This window comes from Silurus aristotelis (assembly GCF_946808225.1).
Source record: "Silurus aristotelis genome assembly, chromosome: 15".
Classification (NCBI taxonomy): domain Eukaryota; kingdom Metazoa; phylum Chordata; class Actinopteri; order Siluriformes; family Siluridae; genus Silurus; species Silurus aristotelis.
Window position 1 is genome coordinate 12,836,473 of NC_139588.1, and position 20,908 is coordinate 12,857,380.

A 20,908-nucleotide genomic window follows, 5' to 3' on the forward strand; every position below is an offset into this window, starting at 1 on the left:
TACCATGCTATTTTGGTTCAGCATGGCAGTGGTACCAATGACCAGATGTGCTTCCTTTCTTCTGTGTTTACAGTGCAAGTACCATTCCATGCCATAGGAAAACGAATGCTGCAAATCCATCGATTACTACGTGTAAATACACAAATACACTTCCAGTCTGGTTTTCTTTATTTTTACTCATTTATAATAATAATAAAAATTACAATAAACACTGCAGCAGCCAAAACCAATTAAATCTAAATTATGTTTTTAAATTCGCAACAGTAACGAGTCTTGCACAGTTTTGCCATCTTCTAGAGGGAACATTCTCTAATAAGCTAAGGCTTTTTCATTTAAAATGAATATAGTTTGTTTTGGGGAACAACTGAATTTTTATTAAAACGGTACATTTGGTAAATTTCAAAATATATTGTGTATATTTTAAGAAAAAACAATTATTAAACAATTATTACATATTATTACAAATATTACATATTAGATAAATCACACACACACACACACACACACACACACACACACACACACACACACATTTTATATATATATATATATATATATATATATATATATATATATATATATATATATATATATATATATATATATATATATATATATATATATATCGAGCATGACTACAAGTGTCTACTAGTTTATGTTTTTGTGGTGCAACACCAGCAGTTACAGCAGCTTGACGGCCCATGCGGAAAATTAACACTATCCTGCTAACATAGCATTTAAAATCCCATATCCATGGTGGTGAAAATGAGCATTTCTGCAGCAGCAGTGTTCAGACAAAAAAAAAAATGCTTGTAAAGTAGAATTACAAGGTTTCAGTTTCAAACAATGCTGTGTAATGACTTCTTCACAAGGAGGTAGACATCTATTTTTTCTGGGCTAACAGAGGTATTGAACACTGCTGCTAGATAATCATACAATGCTGAGCCTAAATAATCTATTGCTTATAGAATTCATCAAAATATAGATTTTTTTTTCCTTTTAGTGACCTTTAAAATAATTAAACATTTCAAGCTGCACGCGCAGTATTAGAAATGAATAATTCATGTATTAATAATGAATTTTTATGTCTTATATTTAAATATATAAATAAAAATACTGCACAGTTTAAAAAGTTCATGTTAAATTGTTTAATACAGTATAGATTTTCTAATATAAAATCACTAATATTAGTCATCCCATAATTATATGAGATAATTAATTTTAATTAGCTTTTTCTGATTAGGTTACATTCAAGAGCCAAAAGCCAGAAACAATTTAATTACTACATTCACTACATATTAAATAAGCAAATGGCCCAAGGTTTATTATTTAAAATTCTTTTTTTTTTTTTTTTTTTATCTACACAATCAGAACACGGATACAAAAATAATTTTCCTTTCCATTTATTAATTATTTATTTATTTATTTATTATTGCTCTTTTAGGTCTTTTTTAGTTCCCACAAAACAGATGTGTTTCTCTGAAACCAGTTCTTACAGCCTCGCTTACATGGTGATGAGTTCAACCACATTTAGATGAAACCATATTTAATTGGTAAGAGTGAGCCCTGAAAGCCAGTGCACTGTGGCTATCTTCCAGACCACGCCGTATTTGTCCATGGAGGCCGAGCGCATAGCGGAAAATCATAAATCATCTGTGTGAGCTTCCACCTGAGCTCGCACTTTTGCCCTAGATGGAGCTGTTATCCTTGAGGCCTGATTCAATTATTTACTTGCCAAATAAATTATTACATAATGCCCCAGTGCATAACAAGCCTCAGCATCACTTCTTTTCCAACTACATCTGACAGCCTGTTTCCATCTGAACCGTACTCCTGGGTACCATATTGAGAGTCATGCAAAAAAATATATATTTATATTTTTAATCTTTTTTTTTTATTTCATTTTTGAATTATGGAAAAAAATAAAGAGTGTACGTTTTCCTTTTAAAGTGAGAACCTGGCTGTATTTCGAAATTCAGATAAGCTGAGATACCCGACACCCTGCTGGGAACTTCAGGACATTCAACAAGTATAGTGCACCCCATGCTGCTTTTTTACTATACCCATGCTCTAACAGTGATACTGCATTATTCAGGAGCACTGTTGAAATCTGATTGCTCTGAAGTTGTTTATAAATTTTCTGTAGTAGTAAGGCAATGTAGCACTGTAGCTGTGTTTCTTACTCAGGTTTAAATGAATGAACGTTGGCGCTACGGGTCGTTCCTATTACAACAACTCATTCACAAAGACATCTAAGCCTAATAATATAATGTACTTTATTTATCAAAGAGATACATAAATATTTCTGTACCAAGGTTTTTAATTACCATTTATGTAAGAAGTCTCCTGTGTCAGCACTTTGTTACAGTCTGCACACTGAAGAGTCTTTAAAACAGAGGACTTTGCTGTTTCTGTTTTCTAATTTGACAAGCTGCATTATCTGTCTTATTAGATTCAAAAATGGAGAAAAAAACAGGCCAGTGAGATGTGTGCAAATTGATATGGAATAAAAGATTTCAGTGTGAACCACCTCACGCCTGTATTTAAGTACTTTCATATTAGAAAAAACCCGGTTTTTGGTTAATCTATTGTATATCCATGTTAGAGAATCTGTTCCTATGGACAATTCACTTGATTTGGATGCAGAAGCAGCTGCCTAAAGACAGAATCTTCAGGCAGAATGTATTCTCTTGATATCTGAAGGAAACATCTGTTTGGCAAAGAATCCTTAATTTGGACAAATTAGAAGTCAACATTGCGGCGTTTTATGTATCCGTCTCAGAGAAGCCGTTCTATAATTCTGTGCACGGTATGACAGTTTTGTGAGAGTTTGAAAAATGTGGAAGGCAGAACTGTCACTCCTACCGCTGACTGAGGAATTTTGTTTTAGCAATGCGGCCGTTTTTTTAAATAAATATATTGTTCAGATTGTAAACTATGAAAGGTCGTGCGATATTCCAATATAGGAAATCTAATATCAGTACATACCTAATGCAATATGATGAGTTACAGATGCAGCTAAACATAGCTTTCTGTTTTCACTGTGGGCTCACAAACCCTTTTCTCCACTTTCTCCAGTATCCTAAAGGTATAAGACCAGTACCCAACACATTCAAGCCATGCACTGAGCAGCAGCAATCCACATAAAAAATTAATGCGCTGTATGGAAATAAACTGATAGTAGCAAGGCTAGTCGTGTGTCTGACTAGAATCATGATAAACTCCTTGTAAAACAGCAACAAAAAATACAAGAGCTCTTAAACATTTTAAAACAGTGCAGTTTGTTAATGGCCATTTGCCTCTTCTACATTATAGATTATATTAGTCCTTTAGTTCTGGCCATTGTGCATATTTTGCATATTAATTCTAAACTTAATTTGAATTTTGCTTAATTTCATAAAATTAATGGTAAATGGCATTGAGGAAGTTCAATTGTCTGGCTTTAGCACACATCCTATGATCCAGAATTACAGTGGGTGTGATCTTTAAATCATCTGTTTCACTGCCGTCTAGATGCCATGTACAGTAAGATTTCTGTTTCCTCACCGGGTTTGATCGGCAGGAGTGGTTTTTTAATGCATCCTCTTAAGCACAGACCAGCCAGGGTTGATGAAACTCTTGTAAATTCTTTTTGAACATGCAAAAAACAACCCGTTTAGAATTTTTCAATACTGTATATATATATATATTTTCAATAAAAAAAATATATATTTTTTTTCTTTTTTTATTCTGTTTTAATTCTGACAGAAGACAAAACCAGATGCCATTTTGAATTATTACACTATCATAACAAAATTTATTTATAAATAAATAAATAAATAAATAAATAAATAAATAAATAAATAAATAAATAAAAGGAATGTGCAAACATTGAAGAAGCAGTCTGTGATTTTGTTAAAGCCTCCTGCTGTCTAATTAGTGAACTGTAACATGTGTGGCATTACTAAACACAATTACCCAAAATGTACAGAAACTGCATTAGCTATATGACCTGACAGGATTTTTTAGAAAAGCAGTAAAGCTGTGCAGTTCTGTTCCACTTTCGATGTCATATCCGGGGCAGAAAATAACTAATTCAATACATTATATTAAAACTGAATAAACACTGAATGAAAATCAAGGTGCATTTAAAAATCAATCCATGCTTATGGTTTTTATCAAAAAAGCATGAAGAAAGCCTAAAAGAGGCCATGACATTAAGGTTAAGGACATTTATGCTTCTATAATAATATTCTGCAAATGCAGTCACGCTGTCATGCAGTTCTTCTAAAACATGGCTCATAAAAAAGCAAGGTCCATTCTAGCTGCAAGTTAGTGGTGATGTTTGTGTATAATGTATGGAAACCATAAAATATTGGCAAAAAAAAACAAAACAAGGAAAAATCATTCTAAGAAGGAATAAAATTCTAACCATGTTCTGCATATTCTATAATTCTAATCATGATCTGTATATTCTTTCATGTAAAACCATGTTATGTATATGCTACAATTCTATTCATGTTCTGTATATTCTACAATTATAATCACAATCTGTATATTTTATAACTATAATAATGTTCAGTATATTCTTTAATAACTTAGATCTAAATGTATGAATCCAAGCAACCGCCTGTTGCCAATGATGATGTCATCCCTGTTTACAGCACAAGCTTTTATATGTAGCACGATATTATCACTGCTTTCTTTCAAGCAGTGATGAACCTTATCCTTATCGGGACTTAAATACACAAGTCAATTTCAGAACTATTTCCTCTGGATAGAACAGCAACATTGTGTGAACGTTCAGTGATCTGTATCTCTGTCTATATTTGCTTTAAAACTAACAGGAAAATGAAGTTACAGTATAGTAAAAGAATCGTTTTGAATGCTACGTACCGCTCGAATACAATGATGAGTTAAATATCACGTTTAAGTTCAAGACACATTAAACGGGAATAAAATGGGAATAAAGCGGATCAACGCTCAATATCTACTCAGTAACCAAAATAAACAGAAAAAAGTTTTTTTTTTTTTTTTTTCAGTAAACATTTTTAGAAGTATGATATCTAGTCACAGAGTTTTCATTATTTAAATAGAATCTCAAAGCAGAAAAGATTATAATCAGGTTTTAGACTATTCAGCTCCTGCTCGATGCAACCATGCAGCATGAGTCTTCACCGTAATACCTAGAAATACTACAAATAATAGTATTAATAGATCTGTGTATAAATGTGTGTGTGTGTGTGTGTGTGTGTGTGTGTGTGTGTGTGTGTGTGTGTATGTTTTACAAGTTAATAGGCTCTTTGTTGCCTCTTACTTCAGCAGGATCAGATCTACTAGTGTGTTCGGAGATATCCGTGCCAGAAGCCTTTAATCTTTCCCATGCCTATGTAACCTGATAGATTTTCCAATATTTTTAGTGCAGGTGTAAGATCCCTCTGCCTCCTTCTCAAGCAATATGACAGCACTGCAATTCCATTGAGAGATGAGCTATACATCTGTACCTGTTCCTCGACGTGTGAAGGAACGGGATAGTACGACATGATGTAATGTGACATTACAAAGATTATGCCAGCCCGAACGCTCTGTCTTGTGTGAGACATTCTCTGTCCTTCAGCTGGTACACTACAGACGCTCTCATTACCAGACATCTTGAGTTCCGCACGCCCATCTGGATCCAATGCAACTTTTGCTGTGCAATTAAGTGCAGTCGATTTTATTCGTGAACACCAGAAAGAAAAAAGATTGAATGACAGTAGTGATGAATGTCCTCATAATGCCTGCCATCAATTATAGAAAAAAGCTAAATAAAAACTTATCGCCTAAAAAACGCAGAGATGCATCCAGATTGTAGTGTGGGACATAATGTGAGATTTAGTCACTGCCTTTGTCACTTTAAAAGTTCCTATTGTGTACATAAATCCCAAGGAATTGGATGTGAAGTGGGAACAGAACTCAGGTTCTACCTTTCACACCTTTTTAAAGACGCACTAATAAGACACGATCATAAAACAAAATAAGTTTGAAACAAAGTGAATCAGGGATGCAAGGGACCTGAGTAATGATATACAGTATTATTCTGAAATTCAATCTACTCTATTTTATGTAGGAAAATGAACAGTACTCAAATGCGCACTAGCATCACACATCTGATGTTTCATATAACTTTTTTCTAGTCGTGTTTATTTATTATTAGCATTTATATTTGCTTGTTTCTACTATAATAGTGTTACTCTCGCTTCTTTCTTTTATTTTATTTCTTATTTCTTGGCGAATACACAAATAACGAGACAAGCATGTCGGATTTCAAAATCAAAACACCAAGTTAGTTGTCCTGCCAGCCGGCTGAAAGAATGATGCGCATGCGCGCCGCACCGAAGCCGCACACCCCGCGCGGTTATGATGACATCTGGGGAGGATGGCACGAGCGCCGGTGCTCTTTATGAACGCGCGGACAAATAGCCGGCGCTGCAAATGAAACCCGCACGAGCATCTTCTGTTCAAGCCCTGACAATCGGTCAGGCAAAGAGAGAGAGAGAAAAGAAAAAAAAAAACCGAAGCCCAGACTAGCAGTTAATCAGGGATGTCGCCTCACCTCCTGAAGTCGCCCCGAAGCCGCTGCGCTCGTCCTTGTTTTGCTCCCGTCGCACGGAGGTGCGCGCGCTCTCTTCATTCAGTGCGTTTTAACTGCGCGGCACAAAGTACACCCCCCTCCCCCGGGCGCGTGCTGTCCAGTCTCAGCGCTTCCCGTCGCCGGTGGCTCGTGCACGTCTTTCACGACGCCACGCCGAAGTTGACAGACAGTGCTGCTGTGCAGGGCTTTTTCATCTTTCAACCCCCAGTCCGAAACCTGGAGATGCCCGAGCGTGAAAGCTTTGCTCCGTGTCTCTTACGCGCATCATCGTGCGCGGCTACTTTAACTCCGGTTCCGCTCCTCCCCTCGCACTGTCCGCTCGGGGGCTGCGCGCGCACGCTGGCGTCGGCGCCGCCTGCAGGCCAAAGGCCGCAAGCGCAACTCTAGTGTTCTAACGGCGCCAATGAGACCCGAGGATGTACAAAGGCAGCACGATCTTAGGCACACTTTTCTTAAAGTTAGTTTTGTGCAGATAAACTTCACAAGCACATTCCACACTTTCTTTAAGACTCATTCACACACAGGCGCCGCTAGGAATTTTACCCAGTCTCAAACTCTGAACAATAATATTTTGCCTGGATATTTTCTTTTGTTCAATGATGTTCCATGTGAGCCCTGTGTCTACAGAGGCCTTAACCATCCCTTTCTTCAGACAGCACCCATAAATATTAATAATGATTAAATATTAATAATAAATCAGTTGGAGTTATGGGGCAAAATATAGCTGCCTCACAGCTCCAGGTTACTGGGTTCGATCCTGAATGAGGGTTACGAGTTTCTCTGCATGGTGGATTATGGACTTTTAATTGGCCCTAGGTGTGAATAAGTGTGTGAATGTGAGTGTGCATTATGTCCTGGCATAAACAACCAACATATATTTGAGGCCTTGTACCAACTGTCCAGAGGAAAAAACTCTGGATAAACTTTCAGAATTAAATTGTTACACCACCTGTCACACATTATGAAACACTGTCTATTAAATTAAATATTTACTTTTTATCGACTTTTCGACATGTTTTATTATAAACATAATAGAAATGTAAAGATGAACAAGAAAGATTGCTCTTTATGGACACTGAACATTAAGAAAGTTAATTACATGTCTGACTTTCAGACATTAAAACAGTTGTTGAAATAAAAACAATATTTTACTCATGTACTGTTTTTAATGATGAGAGATACTGAGTTACTGTTATTAAACTAAAATATATATATAAATATATAAAAATAAACAACCCCAATCAACTCAAAATCTAAAGATTGTAAAAACCTGCAGGCCAAATTCAATGAACTCATATTAGAAACCTGTCTCTAAACACATGGATGGCACATATATAATACATCACAAAATTATAAATATTAAAGATACCTTGTTATGAATAATTAAGTACAAAGACTGTCAATTTTCCATCATACTCTAATTTACCACCTTGGAAACAGATGTTTACTATTGCCTTGTATTTCAGTTGCATCCTTTAAATTTTATGTAGATGCAGAGGATGGGCAGTATTTATGATGCATGTGTTTCAAATACGTATTTCAAATATAAAATAGTTTTGTAATTTGTATTTGATAGGGTTGATGAAAATGGCTTCATATTGTGTATCAAATTACAATGTATATTTTGTAGTTTTAAGATACTGTCATTTTTTTTTAAGAAGTCTACATGATGACATCATAAAAATGCGGCCTCTGATTGGTGCCTACTCAGTAGGTGTCACTTCCAAATAGGTGTCCGGTGATTGAAAAATAAATATTTGATTACCGAATATTGTACCCCAGTTGAAGTAGCTTAGTAGGGTCATGATTTTGCATACCATTGCATGAATGAGTGCCTGACACATAACATATTATTATATTTATGATTAACCATCAAATGATTAATTAATACTAACTAGTTGTTATAAATTCAGGTGCCATCAGTTGCCTTCTTATGAATGACTTGTTTGTCATTGAGTAGCCCTTCGTTACCAAACACCAAGTAACTAAATTATGATTCATAAGTCATTCACAAACTTCCATGTAAAAGTATTTATTAATATTTTTAAAATACAAAAAATATTATTTTGATACATTGTATCATTTTGATACATTGTATCTGCTGTATTTTGTTGTTTATTTTAATGCACATAAAGTTAAGGTATTTGGTGTTTTCTTTTCTTTTTAATACATTTGGATGTATCTTTGCCTAACCCTGTGTATGTATGCAGCTCAGTGAGGTTTGGAGAGCTCCAGGGGCCTGAAGGATGTGGTACACTGCATTCTTTTGGGCTTCAATTGACCTGAACATGTTTTTACACCTGACCTTGGCAGGTATTCTATGGCTTTACCACAGAGCAAGGTATTGTCTGTGTTTGTGCATGCGTATGAGAGTGTGAGTTTCACCTCTGCCTAGGTGTTAGACAGAAAACATTTGAAGGCAGATTATTAAAGTTTTATTTCCAAATACACTCCATAAGCCAACCTGTGTTTAGCATAACCTTTACAAGCCTGTACATCTGGGAAAGAAATAGATCCAACAACACCCAAATTGCTGACCCCCACATGAGCACAGACCATTCCACCATGTGGACAAACAGCTCTGGATAATTGGTCACTGGGGAAAGTTGTATCTGAGCTGTTCACCTGCTCACATGGCACTTTTCCCCACACTGAGCTCTGTGCATTAACAAGGGACTTGCTTGCAGATACCTTTAAAGACATCCTTCCCCAAGCCTAGTATTTCTTTGACTTTAAAGATCTAAAAAGCAGTTTTAAGCTTAATACATGGAAATGATTCCATGTCCTTGATTCAGAAACCTACTAATTACTTCATGACACATTCAACTTCATAATGGATGGTAAAATATCCAAGTCACCTTGAATACATATTGGCAACTGAGTGATGAGGCAGAAGGAACACACTGCCAAGAAGCATAGCATCCTTTCTTGTCTTTCAGACTTCTTGCTGTGAGCCTAGATATTAGGCTCATTGGCATTCAGTCGCTGAGAGCAATGAGGCATGCCAGTTTAGATACAGAAATGAAGGCAGACTATTAATGACAGATAATGAATATTATTAGCTCAAAGCATATTTATTTACTTTGTATTTACTTACTTTGTATTTGGGAACATGGTTTCCTGATGAAGCACAGCGTACTATCAGAATATTTATGACAAGATACTTATGATAACAGCATGAACATCGACTGAAAATAGCTTCTATTAGAGGTTCTACTGCACAAAGCCTTATTATTTCTAAAGCATAGTGGGAGTTGGATCTTTGTGTATTGTAGTAAGTTGATATTGCATTACAGCATTACATCAGTACTACAAGGAAAAGGCTAGTGCATTTTGGCTCATTTGACTGAAACCTGTCATCACATTTTGCCAAAATAGCCATACAGGGTTGTGAAGCGACAGATTGGTCCTGTATGTAGCACATTCTAGGAGACCTCACAACCAGCATGTTCCAATGAAACTAGCCAGTTGTGGCCTGCACATGGCCCTTCTGGGATCAAACATGGCCTTGCCAGGATCAGTACAGACTTGCCTCTGTACTGCCTTTCTAAAGTGTGCACCAAGGGATTAAACTGCTCATTTAAAGTTAACCTCGTGATTAAATCAAAGAGTCCTTCAGAGGAAGGCATTATTAGAGACCATGCTATTATGATGCTGAGCACTAGTAATCACTGAAATGGCCTCACAATCTAATTTCTACAGCTCTTGAATTGTTCGACACATTATAGTTCAAATGAGTGCCTTAAGGTTTATTACAGTATCTGCTACAATAGGTGCATTGGAAACTGAAGTGCTGAAGAAAAAATACATAAAGGTACACTCCAGAAAAACCCGACCAGAGGAAAGGCAACACATTTTGAAACAACAGATTTTCTATAATTTAGAAAATGCAACTATATTGTGCAAGCACAGAAAATATTAACCAGGCAACCTCTGAGCTTGGGCTTCTGATAAATCTGATTCTAAAAAGCCAAGGAGTCCATCTGTCTAGCGCATAAGGCCCTCAGTGTGTTTCTTAAGGATACTTTCCAAAAAGCGTCGTGTGAATGCACACTAATGGACGTCTTTTGTGATGGTGATTGGAGAATGGACTAGACAACCCCTAATCCTCACCATGGCTCCAGGCAGCCTCTGCTGCGTAGGAGGAGCCTCTAATATATGATCGATACAGCAAGTGAGTAGTGTTAGCTGCAATTAGGAGACAATGCTCCACATTGCTATTTTCAGAATTTGCTATCAGTGGGAAGAGGCAACAGGGAGGATAATTGGGTATTGACAAAAGGGTGTGAGAGGGCTAAGACAGCACACACACACACTCTCTCACCAATTTACTGTCATCATGAGGCCTTAATAATACTGTTCACTGACCATATAATTGACCACCTGAAAAGCAAAAACAAAGCCACAGCAGCCAAAACGTCTGCTGTAGATATGAGGAAGCAGTTAGTTAGCTTCAATATATAGAAAAACACTGAAAATAAATTTGTCTGCCTTATACTGCTAGCCGTAATTTCGTTTGAATGCAAAACTAGTTTTTTAGACTGTAGTTAATGAGAGTGAGTATGAATATAAATAAAAATAAATATTTAGAAATATAAGGAATATATTCAGTTGTAGAAACTGATTGCACTCTATTTTAACTACCCGTAATACAAATTTAAGTGTCACTTTTTTTTAATTAATAAAAATGTTTTAAAGAGTGTGTGTGTGTGTGTGTGTGTGTGTGTGTGTGTGTGTGTGTGTGTGTGTGTGCGTGTGTGTGTGTGTGTGTGTGTGTGTCGGGGGGGTGGCTAGATCATTTAAATAATCAGGTTTTTTTCCATTTCCTTCAAAACCATTTGTGTGCCATTTAATAAAGTCCAGCAAAAGGCAATTTGTCTAAAAGCCTTCTGTGAACTTTAAAAAAAAAATCAAATCCCCTGAAATCACTGTCAGCCTCCTCTGGGTCCATTATCTTGCATCTTGAGTGTTGTTTTTCTGATTAAAGTCTCATTATTGCATCTGGTTCAGACTAGAATGATTGATAAAAGAATGGTGTATATGTTGCATGACAGATGCCTGACCTTCTCAACTTTGAGCAGAAAAAGCTGAGAAAATATCAGCTATTATGTTATGAACTTTCATAGAATTTGTGCAAAAGGTGCATTCTGAAAGATAAAAATATTTTTTAAAGAAGTCCAAAAATAATTTGCTTCACTGTTGTTCAACATTCAGCTGATCGTTGCATCGTTAGTGAAATTTATGTCTGTCAAAATTAGGATAAAAGGAATACATAACAAGATCCTCTGGGAAAGATAATGGAAAAGATTGGAAGGCTCATGCTGAAACACTTTTAATTGCAAGACCAGAATCACAAACTGGAAAAAGATATGAAAAAACCTACCAGAGATCCTTTACATACATTCATACATACAAACTTACATGCATACATACACAGAGAGATCAATTAATCCTCTGGAGATCATCTGCTTCCAAAATCCACCCATCCATTATTTTTGTAACACACACTTGGTCATTAGCTCTTTCTATGGCTCTTTGGCGTAATCTCTGTAATCTTAAGAGCCATTTCAATTATGCCTCAACTCAAGTTTTTTTTAATGACCTCTTTAAAGAGACCAAAATAATACTTCAGTGGCAGAATTTGCCCAGTATGCATTGCAAAATTCAACATAGTGATGGACCATTATAAATTTGGAAAATATGTGGTACTGAATAAAAGGTCAGTACTAAGTGACATCCTGGATTCGATTTGAGCAGCTTCTGTTGTGGCACCAGGAAGGAAAAGGAGTGGAAAAAAGAAAGATAAATAACCATGGAGAGACCCCAGCAGCAGGAAAGGATCATCCGTGTGTCATAACCAGCAGTTATGACCTGCTGTGTTCTTAGAGAATCCAAATGGTTGTGAGCTCAGCAAACATCATTAAATAGTGCATTCAACCAATGCAGTGTCCACATTCTGTAGAGTTGAAATTAAGACTAATTCCATGAACTTGATTGACTTAACATCAATTCTGACTTAATTCGATGACATACTAAAATTGTAAGTGATGTAATTTTAAGTAAAAGACCCTATATAAATAGTATATAAAAGGTTTCCTCTATTTATACACAAGACACGAAATACACTCAATCAGAACGATAGAACGATAGAACGAGATCGATAGATCGATAGATAGATAGATAGATAGATAGATAGATAGATAGATAGATAGATAGATAGATAGATAGATAGATAGATAGATAGATAGATAGATAGATAGATAGATAGATAGATAGATAGATAGCAATTTAAAGCTTCCAGCAGTATCCCAAACATAGGCAATAAGGCATGCAGTAAATACTACAAAATACTAAATGCTAAAAATGTAAAGATACATTAAAGAAGAGAGTTTGTGCAAAAAAACTGAGTCTGTGCAAGTTAAGTGTCTGTCCTAAGACTTAGTGTTTTATCGAGTCCTGTGCGATTCAATGCATTTTTGGAGAGTGATGTGCAAACCGAAGTGTTTAAAGACTCTGAAAGGGTTTTTACAGTTCAGCTTGCAGCAAAAAAAGACAGTAGTAGCATTATTAGTAACAAATAGCCATCTTCCTCTGTGTTATTCGCTTTAGTTTATAGGTGTATGTTCCCTTTTCTCTGCTGAATTTGTTACATTATTTCTTACTAGATACTTAGAATAGAATAAGGGATTCTTAGCTTATTAAATAGGTTTATTATTTGGAATATTTTGGGGTAAAATAAATATCCACTAAGCAATTTCTTTTTCTTCTTTTATTTGAATTCGTGTACCTTAGGGCAAAATGAACATAACATAATCTTTCATATATAAATGCAAACCTCAAAATTTAATAATGTAAAAAAATTTTTTTAAAAGTCATTTAATTCTGGCCCACTTTTTATTTTAACCTGAAGGGTAAAACACCCAAGAATTCAGCTGCCTTAACCCCGGTGTTCGTTTTACATTTCTAATAAACACTTTAAGTTCATTTATTTCACGTTGCCTGAGGTATTTACACTTATCAAATATTTAGGAATGTAGGTAAAATTCACAGGGGTTCTCCACTGCTGTGTAGGCAAGTCACTGTCCTCCACAGCTTCAGGTGTCCTCTGATGCCACCTAAACAGATTCATGAAGATCATGAGATTATCAGGACTTTCAGCGAGAGAGTCACTGGTATGTGCATGTTTGGATCTGTTCAAATTTTCACATCGTTGTAAAGTTGTCCACAAGAGGGCGACATATTCATAAATATTATTCAAGAAAAATACCTCATTGTTAGGAAAAACACAAAATATGCAAATTTATATATATATATATAAAATAAAAAAAAATAATAAAATAATAATTATTGCAAAATACTGCTGCTACTACTATTACTACTACTACTAATAATAATAATAATGATAATTAAAAATAAAATAACTAGCTATAATATTGTAGATCAATTCCGTGTAAGATTTATTAGTCTATTAGATAATAACGGGTTCTTTCCTCAGGTCTTTTTGGATCTTTTCTGACAGGGAAACACTGTTATAGAGTTTACACAGAAACTTTAAGGATTTCAGCAAAAGTAACCAGAGAAAGATCAGCGTCTGTGCTCAGAGCCCGGATAGCTCAGTCGGTAGAGCATCAGACTTTTAATCTGAGGGTCCAGGGTTCAAGTCCCTGTTCGGGCGAAGCTTTTATTTGTTGTTAAGTAAAACTAGAGTGAAATCAGAGAACTTCGGTGAACATTACTGCTGGGTTCAGTTTACTCTACCTTTAGATTACTTAAAGCTGCAGCCGAACCTATTAATACTATAAATACTATTTAAAGTATATTATTTATTTTACAAATCAACACTTTAGCACTACAGCCAGAAGAAGCTAGATGACCTGGATCTAACTGCAATGTTAATCCAATGTTTTGGAACACAAAATTATATATTTTATATGTTCTTATAGATATCCAAGTTCTGGGAGCTGGTCCTATTACTTTAATAGCTATTATGTGGACAAACACTATACTGTAGTTACTTTGAGCAGTTATGTTTTTCTGTGCCGTTATTTGGCGCCCCCTAGCGACTGAGTGAAGTACTCGAGGTATCTTTTTGCTCTGAAGATTTAGATGCTGCTGTCTCAGAGTTTACATCATACTCTATTAACCTGGTTTTGCTCTCAGTGAAATTTAAAAGTAGGACCTGTTTAATACAGAGGGCACAACTGAACAGGTAGACGATCAATCTGATATTTATTGCTTATCATATCTAATGTTAGTCCAACCAGAACATGTACAGATTATAAAAAACAGTAGAGTGGACTTTTACTGTATGTGGTTGGTACACTTGCTTTTCTATTACTCTCATAAATCACTTGTAGATCTATAGTACAAGTGTAAATTTAAAGTGAAGCCTCCAGTACTTTTCTCCTTCAGTTTGGTTCTTTTCTGTCAGAGCAGAATCTCTCTGAAATTATGATGTTTTTGTGGTTAACTAATTTTCTATTATCTAAATTAATTAAATGATTATATGTACTAATTCTATGGTACTGTTAAATCCATCTAATGTAAACGTAAAGAAAGAAAGAAAGAAAGAAAGAAAGAAAGAAAGAAAGAAAGAAAGAAAGAAAGAAAGAAAGAAAGAAAGAAAGAAAGAAAGAAAGAAAGAAAGAAAGAAAGAAATTCTTTGTAGTGGCTATATTTACACAAATTGGTTTGTGGTATTTAGGTCAAATTTTGTTTCCCAGCACCAACATAATTATTTTTAGATATATAAAACAAACTTTCTCAGTACATACAGTACCAGTCAAAAGTTTGTACACACCTTCTCCTTCAGATGCTTTTTCTTTATTTTTATTTTCAACATTGTACATTTGCTCCTTCAAAGTAGCCACCTGATGCTGTCTGAGATCCTCCAGCACTGCTCGACTGGTACTACCTTCTCTCAGAATGAGAGGTAAGTACACTTCAAGCAGCTCTTCTCTGTTCTGCACCAAGGTGGTGTAATGAACTTCCCCTAGATGTCCGTACAGCAGAGTCCCTGACTATCTTCAAGTGACGATTGAAGACCTACCTCTTCCTGAAACACTTAAATTAGCACTTTCCAGGTTTGCGTTGTAGAATTCAAGAGTTATATTTATATTAAGTTTGTAATCTTGTGTACCAGTGTAGATTTATTCATTGCTAGAGACTCAAAGCACTTTTGTACGTCGCTCTGGATAAGGGCGTCTGCCAAATGCCGCAAATGTAAATGATGTAAATGATGCTATGATTACAGCTTTGCACACTCTTAGCATTCTCTTACTCAGATTAATGGGGTAATCACCTGAAATGGTTTTTCAACAAACTTGAGGAGTTCCCTTAGGTGCTTGTTGGCTGCTTTTCCTTCACTCTCAGGTGCCACTCGTCCCAAACCATCTCTACTGGATTTAGATTGAGTGATTGTGGAGGCCAGGTCATCTGATGCGGAACTTCATCACTCTCCTTCTTGAAGAAAGCTTTTACCTAACCTAGAGGTGTGTTTGGGGTCATTGTCCTGTTGAAAAACATTTTATGGTCCCACTAAAGTGCAAAACAGATGTCGCTGCAAAATGCTGTGGTAGTCATGCTGGTTAAGTGTGCACTCAATTTTAATTAAGCTATTAAAAGTGTCACCAGCAAAGCACCCTCACGCCATCACACCTCCTCCTCCATGCTTCACTGTGGGAACCACACATTCAAGAATCATCTGTTTACCCTCTGTACATCTAACAATGATTCAGCAGTTTAAAAATCAGACCAAAGACTAATCTTTTTACTGATCTTTTGACTATTTCTTGTGTTTCTTAGCCCAAGCAAGTCTCTTATGCATGCTGATCTTCCAAAGTAATGGTTTCTTTGCTGCAATTCGACCATTAAGGCCTGACTTACGCAGTTTTCTCTGAACAGTGAATGTTTTGTCTACCACTTGAACACAGAAAAACATTTATGTGAATTGGTGGTTTCTAAGGCTGGTTACTCGAATAAACTTGTCCTCTGCAGTAGCAGTAGCTCTTGATCTTCCTTACATTATAGCATTTGATGGTTTTGGAGACGTCACTTGAAGATACATTTAACGTTCTTGAGATTTTTCAGATTGACTGACACTCATTTCTTAAAGTACTGAAGAACTGTCTTTTTTTTATTTAATTTGAGTGTTTCTAGAAATAATATAGATTAGTACAGTAGTTATAGTAGTTGTAGTAGCACTAATAGGGTTATAGACTCTGTACTCACCCTTTGATCTGCACAAGACAACAGATGGTCTACAGCACATTAAGAAGACAAGAAATGTCACAAATGAACTCTCGACAAGGCACACTTCAACTGAAATCCATTCCAGGAGACTAAAATCTGAATCTGATGAATCTGGGAATGCCATGAGTTTGCCAAGCTGTCATCAAGGCTAAACGTAAATACTTTATATTCTGGGTTGTTCAATACTTTTTTGTTTCCTACATAGTTCCATAGGTGTTCTTCAATTTTATGGATGTCTTCAGTTTTAATGTACAATGTTGAAAATAATAAAAAATAAAAAAACAACTTAAGGAGAAGGTGTGTCCAAAAATCTGACCCGGTACTGTATATGTTTAATAAGTAAAGTCAGATACATGATATAGTGATGTAGGTAAAAACAATAAAAAGTAACTGTTACACTGGTTCATTAAATACAGCACCACCTATAATATTTCGAAATATCAGTAAGCTAAACAGCAGGTGGCAGTATTGAATGTGAGTGAACACATTCCTTTCATACTCAAGGCTTCTCATTTATAAAAAAGAAACAGAGCACTCTGAGAACAAAAAGAAAAAAAAAACTTTACACACCTTATGTTCACATTATTTACACATTTTATTCCTGGTTTCACAATTCTGGTGGGAAACCAGGCACACTGTACCTTCTAAACCTGTGCGTGTAAAAAATGAATTGTTTTTTTTCCAAAAATCTACTGTAAGTCTACAATTTACACAACATATTCTTATTAATTATCTCTGTACAAATGGAATTATTAAGAGTATGACACAGGTGAGTAATTCCACATTAGTATTTAATAAGTAAAAAAAAAAATGCAAGGCCTTAAATTTGTTAATTATAATCATATTATATTTATTCTAACAGAGTACTCAGTTTAAGTACTCAGTGGGTTTGAAACGTTGCATTGTTGCCGTTAGTAATGCTAAAAAGTAACTATGAAATTCTGATTAGATAATTATTCAGAGTAACATGCAATTAAGTGTTGGGAATTTTATTTAAATATGACTACAATTATAATCTGCCAGATGTTCAGCTTGGTAGCTAAAGTTCGATAACCCATTAGGTGTTGTTTATATTAGCTCAGATGGTGTTGATTTTACATAATTACTTTAAAATCACATGTACGTGTGTCCATGTGTCTGTAATTTCACACTGTTTATATAAAAATCCTACCATATCTATCTATGTGGTTATCAAAATGGTTAGAGACTAGTTTTGTGACACACCAACAGATGGCAGCACAAGGCTGCACGCACATTCACAGGGAGCGCTGACCTTCATAAGTCAGTGTGCAAAACGACAGCTCACCCTGTAAACATCGGGATATATAGTTTCTATATATAGTTTCCATTCCATTCACTTTAAATTCACTTTTCAACTTTGTAATCAATCCGTGTATAAAACATTTTGCATCACCAGGTAACATTGTAAAACTGTGACCCCAAATAAGGATGGAACACACAGGTACACTGTCGGGGCATGTAGTTGGGTTGCTTGGCACTGGAGAGCTGTTCAGTGTGGGTTCTGGAGTTGTCATGAAATCAGGCTATCATTGGGATCCACTGCAATTTTTATATCCCCAACCACTGACTTAGGTCTACCAGAATATACATTAATCAATATACTTGATAAATGTATGTCCAAAAAGAAAAAACATACTGTACATACTGAAATTATCCTAAGGAAATGTTGTATTGGGTTAAATCTAGCAAGGGAAATATTTCTTTTTCATCAACAATTTTTGCCTAAGGGCAAAAAATAAATGATAAATCACAATAAGTTTATATTAGCATTTCCTCATTTACAGCATTTTGGCAGCACTTTGTACTTATCCATCAGTAATCTGTAACTGGAATACCCAGCATGCATTTTTCAAAGATGTCTGTCAATCACTGGGAATCTACAGGGCGAACAAGTCATTAATAACAGACAGCTTGCAAGTGCTTTTGCATGGTTATACGCACACATTCGTCTAGATTTTCTTAAAGTAAATGTAAATTATAGACAAATGATGATAGAGTGCAATAGGGCCATAAAAATGAAGAGGTAAAATAAGTTTATTTCTCAGAAATACAATGTGTTAGAAACTACTGCATACACAATATGTATTTTTTTTTTTCAAATGTGCTGCAAATTTAGAAGTACAGACTAACTGAATCTAAAATGTAACCATGAAGAACATAGTTCTGGATGGTGTACATATTTTTTTTTTCTTTATAATTAGCCTTTACAATAGCTAGATCATTCATCCAGTAGCATTATGTAGCACTCTATCATACGCACCTGAGCAAATGCAAGTTTATTAGAGAGGAAGCAAACCAAGCTCCCAAGCTCCAATATTTTCTATGTATTTTTTAACAGCATGAGCATGGATTTTATAAAACATATACATTTCTCAATGTCCCCTAAAACATAACATGTATTTGTGAAGAAGTGCAGTAAGGATATCTTGCCATTTGTCATGGAATATGCATCTGCACGTTGCATGAGCAAGATACTATTGGAACAACTAAAAAGCATGATAAAACAACTGTACAGTGCTGACAGATTACCTGCCTAACTCAATTTTTGGCAGTGTAAAAAAGAGATCTTTTAACAGCCACTGAATTTAAGTCTTCATTGCAGAACCAAAAGTCCAGGGGATAGAGCAGGATTTGATCCAACTCCTCAGGCACCAAAATGTTTAACCCTAACATGTACAAAGTAAAACACCAATAAACACCAGCCAAAAAATTAAAATAAATTAAAAAAACCTTTACCTCTGGAATTTTTCGGTCAACCGTACTCAGGTATGTGGAGCTGGATCAGTTTATTGATTACATTTGAACTATAACAATTCAAATTTTATTAAAGATCGAAATTTTGGGTAGATAGAGACTGTATCCCCCTACTGGTTTATTGGACAGAGGGCACTATACATTGAATAACTAACCAATATGGCTGGAGCCAATCATTAAAATTATCATTTATATTGGGCTCACATGTTGCTAATGTGGCTCGTTCTTATCGATTTCTTCTCTACCACATCCGAAGGAATGTTCATTGAATGAACATTCAACCATTTCTGTCCACACAGGCTGCCCAGGTGCTTGTTCAGTCTCTTGTCATTTTAAATACAACTCTCTGCTGGCAGGTCTTCCTCTGAACACTATTTGCAAATGATCCGAAACGCAGCTGCAGGACTTGTGTTTAATCTGCCCAAGTTCTCCCACAGCATCCCACTGCTGCACTCCCTTCACTGGCTTCCAGTAGCTGCACGTATCAGATTCAAAACACTGATGCTTTCCTACAAGCCCAAAAATGGACCAGCCCCATCTTACCTCAGAGACCTCATCACACCTCACACTGCACCACGCTGTCTGAGATCCTCCAGCACTGCTCGGCTGGTACCACCTTCTCTCAGAATGAAAAGTAAGTATACTTCAAGGCTCTTCTCTGTTCTGGCACCGAGGTGGTGGGATGAAATTCCTCTAGATGTCAGAACAGCGGAGTCCCTAGCTATCTTAAAGCGTCAGCTTAACCTACCTCTTCCTGAAACACTTAAATTAGCACTTTCCAAGTTCGCTTTGTAAATATAAAAAGTTGTAGTCTGATTTATCTTAAATTTGTAATCTAGCGTACCAGTGTAGATTTATTAATTGCTAGAGACTCAAAGCTCGTTTGTACGTCATTCTGGACAAGTGGACTGCTAAATGTCGCAAATGAAAATGTAGAGGGAAGGTTTGTTTGCAGGTTTGTTGTCAGTGCTGCTCATTTCAAAATACCTAGCAATTGTAGAAAATTATTGTTTCAATTAGAGTAGCATCAAAACATTCGGCCTTTCAATTCTTTTTTGTCATTAGTAGTGATTTATACATGGCTAACAAAAGAAAGTCAGTGATTTATTTGAAGGTGGTTAATAACACAATATGGCTATGTATGTATTGAGATCACGGTTATTCAAGAATAATCATTATTCATAGTGGAATAGAATTTACTTAAGACCTAAACTTACAATCTGTGAATTTCCTTAGCCAGTAGGGATAGTGTCAGTTGCAAGCTGCTTC

At 35.7% G+C, this 20,908-nt stretch overlaps 2 protein-coding genes across 2 annotated transcripts in view; both read right to left on the reverse strand.

Moving 5' to 3' along the window:
• The window catches only part of klhl29 (kelch like family member 29), a 189,102-nt gene extending 182,176 nt beyond the window's left edge, over positions 1 to 6,926 (reverse strand). Inside the window, exon 1 of the mRNA XM_083562105.1 lies at positions 6,575 to 6,926. The gene's annotated coding sequence lies outside the window, so the exon portion shown is untranslated. The remainder of the gene's footprint in view (positions 1 to 6,574) is intronic.
• The window catches only part of napbb (N-ethylmaleimide-sensitive factor attachment protein, beta b), a 173,848-nt gene that overhangs the window by 91,565 nt on the left and 61,375 nt on the right, over positions 1 to 20,908 (reverse strand). The gene's annotated exons all lie outside the window — the stretch shown is intronic.